General features: G+C 39.1%; 1 long non-coding RNA gene across 1 annotated transcript in view; it reads right to left on the bottom strand.

The window, feature by feature from the left end:
- The window catches only part of LOC110072041 (uncharacterized), a 96,829-nt gene that overhangs the window by 28,206 nt on the left and 55,468 nt on the right, over positions 1 to 13,155 (bottom strand). The window lies entirely within an intron of this gene.

Below are 13,155 nucleotides of genomic sequence, written 5' to 3'. Positions count from 1 at the left end.
TTCATAACAGAGCTACAGCCTGGAAGAAGATAGGTATTTGTATCTGATGTATGAAAAAATATCACTTGGACAATGACTCTTCAGTAGGTCCTTGAGAAGCCTTGAATAACAGAGACAGGAACATGTGTATTTTCTTCTCTCTCTCTCTCTCTCTTTCACACACACACACACACACACACACACACACACACACACACACACACACACACACACACACACACACACACACACACACACACACACACACGGGGGGGCAGAATTCCAGAAAAATGACAACTGTTGTGATTTTTTGACCTTTACACTATATGGGAATGCAAAGAATATGGGACTATTCTTGTCTGAATAAATCTGTTACTGTGAATTGCTAGAAAGGCCAGTAAAAGACAGCATAGAAAACAGCCACATTTAAATGGGTAAGGAAGAGAGAAGAGACTAAGTTCAGCAAAGCCTATCTGCACCCTGGTCACCACCTCATCACTTTCAAGAGTTTACTGTTGACAACATGAAATTGCTAACATAAAAACACTTCAGCAGACTGAAACACATTCTAATAATTAGCTGCCTGGAGCATCACTTTTGCCACATTGTAGTGTCAAAGCGAGAAAGGGAAAATGTTCAAATGGCAGGAATCCCATTCTGATAAATGTTTGGTTTTGTGATCTTCACTTCATATAGATGTTTTTATTTGATCCCCTGAGAAAGCTGCAAAATTCAGTTAATAGACCCTGTAAATAAATACTAAAATGCTGGACAATTACTGTATGGGGTTTCTCCTTTGAATGATTTCCCATAGAGACATAAGTGGGAGGCCAGAGAAATTCCCAGCAGAAAGTTCCATGGGGGAGTATCACCAAGACTGCAATTTGTTGAGTTGTTCTCTTACATTGCCAGGCAATTTTTGAAATACTTGTCAAAAGTCTAATTATATTCTATGAATAACTGCCCCGAGATATAATTCACCTGTATTATAGACATTTCTAGTATTCACAGGAAATCAATGTCTACATCATCAATATTTTCTCTTGGTTTCACTCTTTCGGAGAGCCTTTGTTTATTTCTTATTGATGTTGAATTCCTCAAATTTTAACTGAATGGGAATACATACTTCTGAGTACTTTGTGGTTTTTATATTTTCAGAGGGACAGAACATCCATTGCTCCTTCTGCTTCAAGTTTTGAGGGACCTTTGGCAAGACACTTTACTTATGGCTATCCCCCCCCACCCTGTCTCTTGATAACATTTTGCTCCTGTTGCCACTGCCTGTTCACTTGCCCACAAAGATATGAAGTGTACTAGACAGGTTTCCATGCCTTTCAATGCAGGGAGGGTAACAGCCTGCCAAGATCATCTGTTTTCTACAGGGGCTCTTCATGTAGTTTGAGATCCTGATTTTCTCCAGCTGAGAGTTTCCACTACCTGTTGAGACCCTGTGTTATAGTTAGAAGAAAGTCCCAACAGGTAGTGGAAGCTCTCCAGATTCCCCTCCCCCATGTAGAAGGACAACAGAAGTAATGATGAATGGGTGGGTGGGTATAAGCACATCTCCCCTCCTTGCAGTGTTGAACCCACATGGTAAGGGATAATGAAATGGGGCTCAGGTGTACGAAGACCTTACTGCACACTTTTGCACTCCTTTCACAGTGGGGACATGAACAAAGTAATAGCAATGAATATCAGTAACATGGTCATGCCTTTTACTTTACAAAGTCACTTTTGTGTTTAAAGGACTGTCACAGAATATTCCTTGGTTGGAAGGAATCCTATTTTAGGACCCAGAGGTTGGGAGTTCAATTCCCCACTGTGCCTCTTGTGAGTAGAGCCAGCCTGTGTAGCCTTGGGCAAGCTGCACAATCCCAGGATGACCTGGGTGGAGAGAATACTTCTGAGTATTCTCTACTTAGAAACCCTAAAAAAGGCTGCCATCAGTCAGAAATGATTATTATTATTCATTTTGAAGAGCTGTCTAATCTGAATCCAGTTTAACCATAAGAAGGAAGGACAAAGAGAACAAAGGATGAGGCTTGAAGGTGCACATCAGCAATGAAACATCTGGACAGCAGACTAAGTAGGCTTGCAGTCAGTCACCTTGTCACAGTTTTTCCCATTATTGTGAAATGGGTTGTATTTCCGTTGAGACGGTTGAAAAATATTTCTGAATATATAGACATACATGTTCATATGCACATCCAATATATCTGTCCTTCTTTATCATCTTTTGTTTTGTTTTGTTTTGTTTGGTGATGCAGAAATGGCCTCCACAGAAGAACAGCTAGGTCAGTATACTTTAGGGATGGAGCTCTCTCCCCCTCTCTTTGCTTCACCTTTGTTCGCTCCTATCTTGATTTCAGACACAAGAAATCTAGCCAATAGCTTGTGTTTGTAGTTAGCCTATTTCATCTTGGTAAAACCATCAGCTGAGGGTCCTGCATTCACCGTAAAAGTTCTGAAGGGCAGGATGAGAACAAAACACCAAGAATCCCCCATCTTGCAGTTTTTGAAAAATGTCTCTAGCATTTCCCCCCTTTCTGAAGCCAAGTGTGTGAATGAACATGAACACACACACACACTTTTAAATACAAAAGGGCTCAGAATCATGCAAATGATGCAATCAACTTATCTAATGCTTCTGCTGTTCAGAAGACCAGACACTAACAAGCCAGTGGTTATTGTTGCTTTACACAAAGAACTATGTATTTAGGGGAAAAAAACTGTTCTTGCAAATAAACAAATTCTCTGTGAGACTCTACCTTAAATTTGTGTTATCAATCTGTGCAAAACTAGTATCCTTTCCCTTTGAAAAGCAAAGTACAGATGCTTGATTGCTAAAAGAGAAACAAGTAACCCTCCAGTGCTTCTGAAACTTCAACATCCATGTAACATAACAGAAACTGTCATCATTTTTCACAAATTCATGATTTGCTTTGAAGAATTATTTTTCACAATTTTGAACATATTTTATTTTTTCTGCTTAAATCTTGAATCACAAATGAACAAAAGTTCCACTGGGAACTGCCTGAACTACAAAGAACCACTAAGGCTATAGGTTACATTCATGGATGAATCCTTAAATCCCATCAGTGGCCTCTTTTCAATGACAAAAAAATTGGGAATGGGGTAGTACACATTGTGGCAAGGTAATGTAGAAAGCTAGCTCCTGAATCTGCTACCCACCACTTTCCCACTGAAATTCGCTTCCTCCAATTTCTGAAGCATGGGGAAGGCCATATGTCCATAGCAAAGCACATGTTTTCTCAGCAAAATCTTTAGATAGGATCTTGTTGCCAGTCACAATTCATGGTATTGGGCTAGACAGTCTAGGGCTAGGCTCTAACACAGTGTAAGGCAGCTTCCTTCATTTATGGGAGTAAAGTTGCACACAGAATTCCGAGGGCGACCATGAGCTTAGCACTGGATAATTGATCAACACAGTGACAAATGGCCTCCAAGGCAAAGTGGTAGGCAAGCATTAGGACCCCATCTCAAAACAGTTACTTTTTTGTACTACAGCTCACAAAATCCTCCATTCAGCCTAGCCAGAAGTTCCTCCTATGTTACTTTATTCACATTTCTAATGCCAGTTTGGTGTTTAAGTTACGAGGAAAAATAGTATGCATTGGGACAAAAAGTATGAACTTAATGTGTCCCATAATGAAGATCTACAATGGTCTAGAACTATGTATATATAAAAAAATAAAAATAAAGCTCTTGGGGTCATAAAACTCACTAAAAATATAAATTCAATACATTATAGCAATGAAAAAGGCACATTGAGTGTTGAATGAAATGGAACAAGCTGAAAAATAAACTGCTGCAAGAACGATAATGCAATTTTCTAAAGTTCCAGAGGAGTCATTTTTAGAATACTGCTGATAGTTACGGTGACCTCATCTCTAAAAGAACATCACAGAGCTGGAAAATGCCTTTTAAAAAAAAAAACCTTTGGTTGGTAGACCTTCCTGTATTTTGAGCTTTTTAATTTAGTTTAGAAAAAATGATTAAAGGGGAATTAAAGAGGTTTCAGGGGAAATATATATTTCAGTGTTATTTAGGTAGAACACAGTTTTATTAGATAATCTTGCTAGACATATGGCTTCACTGTTTTTGTAGCCAACCATGCCCTTTATTATGAACACCAAATGTAAAAGAAGGACAGGCATAAGGAGACAAATGAATTAACTTGGCATCCAATATGAAATTTAAAGCAAGTGTGCTGAAACTGAAGGCAACGACTGGCACTCAGAATTCCCTGTATTGTTTCACCTTTTTTATACACATCATGAAGTGGACAGAGTGAATGTACCTCACCTTGCTATATGTGGCACATATTGATTTTCTTGTTTTATAATCCCACCCTAAAGAAATCATCTTAAAAGGAGAATTGCTGGTCTCATATGTGTCTCAAATGGTGGTATCTCCCCTTAGTAGAAAAATATAATAACTATTGTTATTAGTTATTAGTTGCACTGTCCCACTTTTGATAAGGACACCAACCAAAGGCTGAAGCCCAAAATAGGTACTGAAGTAATTTTCTGTGCAATGCAATGCTTTATATGTGATGTCCCAAAGGAGTCCCACATTTCACCAACTTGACAGCAGACATCTAACACTATTCATTTTCCTCAGAAAAGGACATCTTTGAGTTTTGTATGAAATACATACCCTGTTTTCCCCAAAATAAGACCTAACCTGAAAATACTGTAAGCCCTACCATGAGTTTTCAGAATGCTTGCAATATAAGCCCTACCCCCTACAAAAAGCTCCAGTTAAGTGGAACCCCGCCCTCCACCATTGTGCAGCAACCAAAAGAAGATGACATGACCGTATTTGACTCAATGTAGATTGTTGTACATGAAAAAAATAAATCATGCCCTGAAAATAAGCGCTAATATGTTTTTTGGAGCAAAAATTAATGTAAGACCCTGTCTTATTTTCAGGGAAACACAGGTAATTCCAAAATCCATTCTACTTAAAACATTTACCTAATGCAATGTTCAAAAATTATCAACCTAATACTAATTGTCTATTCTTTGGATTTTAAATCTGGGTGACAGGAGGCAATGCATGTGGGCATTCACAGCCTAGGGAAATTGGGTGCTAAATATTTTGGAGCATTGACAAATGTATGCAACTTCTAAGTGGTGTTTTATTTCACATGGAAACAAAACATGGGACAAGATTTTAAGCCCAGTAATGAACTGCTGGGGAGACAGTGTTTAGTTAATGGAGTTTGGACTAGGATTTAGGACATTTGGGTTCAAATCCCTGGAAATGCACTGTGAGATGACAACGGTAAACCACGCCTTCAACTTTTCACATACTTAAAAACCCAATGAGGGTTGCATCAGAAACAACTTGAAAGCACATAACAACAATGCCTATTAAATCACTATTATTTATCTCCATAGGATGATGGTCCATGTTCAGCATTTAAAATGTTGAGAGAGATGGAAGAATGATGCTATAATTCATGCAGTTCCTCTTTAATAGGGGTTCCCAACTTTGGATCCAAGATGTTTTTGGACTAAAACTCCCAGTTTTCACCACTAGCTGTGCTGGCCAGGATTCAGGGACTTGTAGTCCAATAACTTCTGGGGACCTAAGGCTTGGAACCATTGGTTTGTAAGGATAACTGAATCAGCCTACTTTGCGTCTTTCAGAGCAATCCTAACACAAAATGAGAAAAAGCCTATAGAGCCAGTGTAAGCCCCACAGAACCAGAGAGTGTTACACCAGCGGAATTGCCCTTGTGTTGGTGGAAGTGTCCTGTGCTGGCTGATCTTAGACACCTGCTGACAGAAGGATCTGCTAGTGCAGCTGCTAAGCTGCCTTAGAGCAGTGGTTCTTAACCTTTGTTACTCGGATGCTTTTGAACTGCAATTCCCAGAAACCCCAGTCAGGACAGCTGGTGGTGAAGGCTTCTGGGAGTTGCAGTCCAAAACTCCTGAGTAACCCAAGGTTAAGAACCAGTGCCTTAGAGCAGCCAACAGAAGAGCAGGGTTTTGCCACACCGAGACTTATTCCACACTAATACAAAGCTAGGCCAAGGAGAGGCTAGTCTTAAAAAATTCCCTAGGCTAGGAGGGATTTGTGGCCATTTATTAATTCTGTTCCAACTTGCTTCACATCAGTGGGCCCGTTTTTAAAATCTGCACAAAAATCTGCACACAGTTATTAAAATACATGTCTCAGAAGATTTTTTTTTCCAGTAACCCCTCAGGTCAATTTTCACCTGAAATCCTTACTTTCCTAATCAGCCATTGACTGACTAGCACAAGCTAAATGAAAATTGCACTGAAACTAACGTGTGCATTACAGTTTGTATTCATCTAATGCAATCCATGAACAGTATTAGCAAACAAAGCTACCCACAGGACAAGGTCATCTAACCAAGTGTTAGTAACAATCTGAAGTGAAAAGCTGCTCTGAGAGACTGACATTTAAAGCATAGCAACAACAGGTACATATTACTGTTTTTCCACTAGTCATTTCTCAGCTCCCAAATCCCAGTCATGACCAACCAGATGAGAATAGCAGTTTCCTGAAAGAAACAAGTCTAAAACTACTGTATGTAACTTCCCTCTCATTTTTATATCCCTCAATCTACTTTCTAGACTTTTGGAGATAATACACCAATCCAGTGTTGAACATGTGTTGACGATATCCAGGCCTTGAAACTTCTTGTAGAAAATAACTTCTCCCAAGTAACTCTCCCCCTCCCCTCTCTTCAGCTAAAACCAAGGAGTGCGCTGTAGCTTTGAAGATTCCTTTCTCACAGTGATAAGGCAAGATGGCATATCCTTCCAATGAATGGGCATTTTCTCCTCTCTTTCCCGGTTTGCTCATCCCAGGAATGAACAATCAGGCCCATATTTCCAAAGGGCAACCAAAACTACGAATCCTCTATTCTCGTATTTCTTGACAAGATTGATTGAAAAGTCTTTTGGCTTGGGGTTGATTGTTTATTTTAGCACTTTGGAGGTTTTCTTGTGTGTTTGTGGCTCCTTGTGCTCTGTTCCAAGTACTGTACTGTACTTTGTGTTAGCCATAGCTCCTCCCTGTAGTTGCTGAACTTGGTATTGGCTCCAGGTATAGTCACATTATTATTTTCAGTCCCGTTAATTTCAGTTTATCTAGTAATGGATCTGCATTTGACTTTAAATCTCAGTTCAGCGTAAATACTGCATTGATACAGGATCCCAATATACACACGTGCTGAAAGAGAGGGAGGCAGAGGTGAAGGGAGAAATACCATATGAACACATGTTCCATACTTGCTATACTGTATAATGTAGATATTCATAGATAGCATGTTATACATGTGTTCTGTGGAAACAGGCATTCTAGAAAACCCAGAAAGGTTTATTCATGGAATATAAACACTGTAAAACGCCTTCCTTCATTTGAAATTAATCTTTGACATTTGCCTTTGAAAGAGGATGTGCCTGGATATTGTCAACACATGTTGGCAGAAGGCTGCAATAATTAGCATATACAAGTGTCAACACTAACAAAACAAAAAAGGAAACAGACTGCAAATGCAAAATTTGACATTGCCTTTGATATGATAGAGTGCAGTGGAGCTACATCTGCTAATAACCTGCAGAAGAAATGGAAATATATTAATATCAGGCAGGAAAGGTGGTCACTCTATGCTGCCTACAGACATTCATAACACTTTTGAGTGGAAATCCAAGTAACTAATTACAAGCATGGAATTATAAGTATGACAGGTTATTTTAGGAGTTAATGAGAAGACAGTAATGTCCCCCCCAAGTACAGTGAGAATTGGTAATGTTACTTTTTGTAAAGCACCATTAACTTGTTATTTGTATTTTTATTCCATACTTTTGGAGCAGTTTGGAAGAGGACTTTTGATCATCTTTATATTTGTAATTTTTTAAAATTTAAAATTCTATCTTGATAGTATATAATTTATTATATTTTAATGCATGTTTTTAAAATTATATTGTAAGCCATTTTGGCTCTGTGTCTTTAGAGAAAGGCAGCATAATAAAGAAAGAAAGAAAGAAAGAAAGAAAGGAAGGAAGGAAGGAAGGAAGGAAGGAAGGAAGGAAGGAAGGAAGGAAGGAAGGAAGGAAGGAAGGAAGGAAGAAAGAAAGAAAGAAAGAAAGAAAGAAAGAAAGAAAGAAAGAAAGAAAGAAAGAAAGAAAGAAAGAAAGAAAGAAAGAAAAAGAGTGATGTGGTTTTAATGGGCTATATGTACTTGCAAAGTATTGTTTAATTAATATTATCTTCTAATAATGTAAGCTGCCTTGGATCCTTTTAAGGAAAAAGGCAAGGTAAAAATATTTTAAATAAATAATAACAGAAGCAATACAATGAGAAAACAATAAATACCAACCTAATTTCCAGTCAGAACTGGAAATCATTATGGTCATTCTGACTTTAGATGCATCAGCTAATCTTACATCCAAACTAGCAATGGGGGTATTCATATTCGTATACGAATATCCACACACAGATGGTGTTAACGAGGGTCCAGCCCTATGCAGCCGGATGGTCCACTCAACGATCCGGCATCACCACGGATGGCACAATTCTATGAATGGCTCTGCAGCGCACGATCCGCTTGCCACTCGTGGCAGCAGGCGGGAGAACAAGCCTCGCTGCAAGGTTTGAAGAGTGGCAAGCAGATTGCGCGCTTCAGAGCCATTTGCAGAATTGTGCCGTCTGCGTCTGTGGTGGATTGGGAGTGGACTGCCCAGCCCCATGGGGCTGGGTCCTCGTTAACGCCACCTGTGCGGGGATAGTCGTATTTATATACGAATATGAATACCGCCATCTCTAATTTAACCAATCTCTCATGTTCTTCAACCAATAAATTGTTTTTATTTCTGCATTTTAATTAATTATTTAATTAATCCTGCCTTTGTTTTAGGACCCAAAAGAGCTAACAAATTTAAATTCAGATCCATCTGAAAAACACAGTTAATTACAGGATTAAACAGTTTATTTGATTAAAGGTTTATTTTATTGTGAATTATAAACTGTGACAGAAATCAAGGAGTTAGTCACAATGAGAGTAGGCCTATTGCACCAGTGGAACTCATGGAAGACTCAACTCACAAAATTACCACTGATTCAATGGGCTTAATTCTAGTTGGGATGGACTAGTGGATTTCAGCGGATCTGTATTGTTTCTCTTAACGTGGCTGGGTGGCTGAGGATGCAACTAGATGAGGGAGTTTGGAGCAATCTGGGCTGAGCTTAAAAGGCTCTTATTTCTGGTGCAATCTATTTTGTCTTGCACTTGAGAGAGCCTTCGACACACATGGGAAATGCTTCCTCTCCCATGGAAGGATCCAGATAACACTTCAAATCACTCTGGTTACTGATGCCTTCTTCCTTGCCCCTTTCCTTGCCTTTTGTCATGGTTGTCAATCTACAGGCCATAGCAACTTCCCTTTTGTTTCATTAAGTAAGTGGCATAGTGCTACAGCAATACATCAACCTAGGATGGCTACTCCCTTCTATCTGAAATAGCTCTCTGTCACTTAGAAGAGTACAATAGGACCCTCCTATCCATGGGATCACTATCCGCTGAATCATTTATTGGCTGCTTGAAAATACTAAATACCCACCCTGGAAATACGCATGTATACGTGTTTCCTAAATGTATTTACCAGAATTGGCATTAGAGAGATACAGAGACCATGCAAAGTAGAGTGTTCAATACTTCTGAGTTTTTCAGCATCTGCAGAGGGTGGCTTGGAACCAATCCTCCTTGGATACCACAGTCCTACTGTATTTAAAAAGTGTGAGAAGAGGAAAAGAGAGGAGAAGGCCTCTCCACCATTTTTTCTTCTGTTACAACCCAATGCATATGTCACAGGGTTGTCCCTGAAGAGAATGCCACCCACAGCTCTCTTTAGGAGAGAACCAAGCAAGACTGAATTAGAACTACAGAGTGAGATAATCAGGAGCACTCCCAATTGCTCCAAATAAATGGCAGCCCCAGTGCTGTGCCAAAAAGGAGTGGAACATATATATATTGCATATGGTTGCCAGAAAATAAGGCAAAGCAAACCACACCAAAAGGTAACCAAATGAGCAAACCACTATGCTCATCTGATCACCCCGTGAAATATTCTAGATCTCTGCATTTTATGTGTTTTCCAGTTTCTTGGTGTTTGAGCATTCACTTTAGTAATTCTTTAATCACTGTCTCATATGCTACAGAAAACAGCTTCCATATGCTAGACTTTTGTCCTTTTGCCACATATCCCATCCACAAGGGAAAAAAAAACCCCGAAACCATCTATTCAGTTAAATGAGGCCAGGAGGAAGTGCACTGTGATACAAATGTAAATGTGCACACTTGTCCTTACTGGCAGTGTGCGCAAAAGCTTGATGTTATAAATATGCCTCTCTTGCTACCTAGATGGAAGAATCTTTGTCTTGGTGCTCCCCCAATAAGGACACAGCACTTTTTCGAAAAGCAGTATGTAGGGCTGCAGAGGAAAGGCTCTCTTATCTTAGCCAGATGTCTGCAGAGCTATGATCTTTGATTGCAAGTTAGATCTGAGGACTTGCCTTTGCAGAAATTCTAAGCTCAATGTCTTCGCTTTCCTGACTTGCTCTTTAGTTTGGGACATGATGATACATAAAAATGAAACTTCAATATCATCATCATCATCAAACAATTCTAGGGTTTTGTGAATAGCACTTCTGCCCTGCCACACTTTTCTCTAATGCTGCCACAGCTTCTCACTGCACACACAGAGCTGTGTGATGTTTTACACATTTTTTGCAGCCTGAATGGCCCCCGTATCCCTCCTCCAGATGCCTTTCGAATCATACAGATATAAACATATGGGGAAAACTGTTTCCGCCAATGTATTTTAACATGGATCATATAAAATGCATTTCACCACATTACGAAAGCTACATGAATATCAGCATTTGTTTTTTGAGACAAAAAAACGCCCACCTCTTAGCACTGTTCACAAAGTCTGAACACAGCCTGAAAATGAGATTGTTCTCTGACCTTCAAATGAGCAATCCCATTCTAATATTACTATTTATAATCCTTAATAAGCTAATGGTCTTATTATCCAAGATAATTTGGAATTCACTTCTAAGCTCATAAGTGTTTTCCATTTTTATTATGTAATTATTCAGCATGCTTCATATTGATCTATCATGTTTCTTCCTTGCCCCTCTCCCAATTATTTTTGGAAACACTTCTATATCTAGGGAATTTCTTTAATAGTTGTTTCTCCAAGGAACGTTTTGTAGAAAATGAGTTATCTGTTTCCAAATGCCTGGCTATATAATTGCATGTTATGACAAATAAATATAGATATACTAATAAATGCCTGTGAGCTCATTCATCTAGAATCACTCTAAACCTTTGAAAGACACTTTGCTAAGTTAAACATGAAGCAATAATGAAACAGTAGCACAACCAACTTCTAAGAATTTAGCATGTTTTTGAGAATATCCTCTCGGCCCATACCTTCTGGATAACGTCCCTGCTTCTGCAAACTTCCTAACCAGAAGCCAAGATCTGATGGTGTACAATCAATCACTCATACAGCTTTTGCTCCTGGCCTAACCAGCCTGTATGTATCTGAAGGATCATGAGTTTGAGACCACTATTACAAAATAACAATCTAGATGATATTGATAAATGTAGGTTTCTGCTTGGTTTGATCTTCCTATCAAACCTATCCAGAGTAGTAGAATAATAGCACATAGTAATCTGTTCCATCACAAGCCTACTTATATGCAATTACATACAGCAATCAATAGCACATATTTTTTATTAAGTGCTCATGGATTTATCTCTCATTCCATATCTCTTTTCTAAAGATGCTTCCTTTTAAATGTCCTTAATGTTTGGTAAATTACACACCCCAACACAACTCAGTCATCAATTAAAAGTACTGCATCTCTGACTCTACAATTTATTTTAACGTAGAAAATGGCAGGAGTTTAGAAATAAAATAAGCACCACTATGTTGAAGTGTTTGCACTAGATGTACAGAATGACTAACAGTACGACCCTGTGCATATTTATTTGAAAGCAAAACCAAGTAAATAATTATTTGCTTGGAAGCAAACTCAACTGTGTTCAGTTGGGTTTGCTCCCTAGCAACTATGTTTAGGATTGTAGTTGTACAGCACAATACTAATTCTATTGTCCCTCAGCTATAGAGAGTTTGGAACAGAAAGAAGTCTCTTGGCCTGGGTGAACTACCCTTGCATTGTATAAGTGCCCTCGTGATGGCAGAAACCCACCCACCCCCCAGTGGTGGCTGATCTCAAGAAATCTAAGGCAGAAGTGTCAAGATTTGTTCCTTTAAGTGAGCAAGGGGTTAAATTTAATATTGTAGTGAGAATACAAAGTCATGCTTGTAAACGTCAAGTCAATGGATGACTGATGGCATGCAGCTGGAACAAGCTTAGGTAGTGCTTGTTAAACCACGTTCAGTTGCTATGTCTGCAGTGATAAGCTGCTCTCACTATTTAAGCAAGAGAGTGAGAATAGCACTTTGCCACTCAGTTGTGAGTCTGGTGGTCATTACTTTACTTCTGTGAATGTTATGTTGCTCTGAGAGATCTATGCCTATGTATATATATCTGACCAATGCTAATATATCAAGTCTAATATATTATGCTATAAGTCTTATCAGAACTCTCTCCGTGTTTTTCCTTATACGTCCACGTCTTTGCTCTGCTTATAAAGGGGAGGATTTGAAGCTACCAGATAAGAGACTCTCTGTAACTTGTTATCTTGGGTTCCAAGGTTTGTTTTCCCTCACAGAGTGCTCTTGGAAGTTTCATTATCCAAATTTGACTCCAAGCTTCTGGAGGGGCAAATGCCACATCTGCCTTTGGAGTTAGACCCACACCAACAAGAAGCAGCTGGCCAGCACAACTGCTGTATTGGCCAAAACCAGTTGGCAGAAGAGCCAAAAAAGGGAATGGAGAAGGGGTGGGTGAGAGAGGAGATGATTTATACCAGATCTGTACTTCCTCCACCTCAGGGACAAGGCCACTATGCCAGCAGGAAGATTAGGTCAGGGCAAAGTAGTCATAAGTATTTCCAACATTCTTAAGCTGGAAGTGGTTGGGACTGATATAGCTTAGCTGGTTCTCAGGAATTTTGGCTAGTTAGAATTAAAACTT

Source organism: Pogona vitticeps, chromosome 2 (assembly GCF_051106095.1).
Source record: "Pogona vitticeps strain Pit_001003342236 chromosome 2, PviZW2.1, whole genome shotgun sequence".
Lineage (NCBI taxonomy): Eukaryota > Metazoa > Chordata > Lepidosauria > Squamata > Agamidae > Pogona > Pogona vitticeps.
This window is presented reverse-complemented; position numbering and strand designations above follow the sequence as displayed.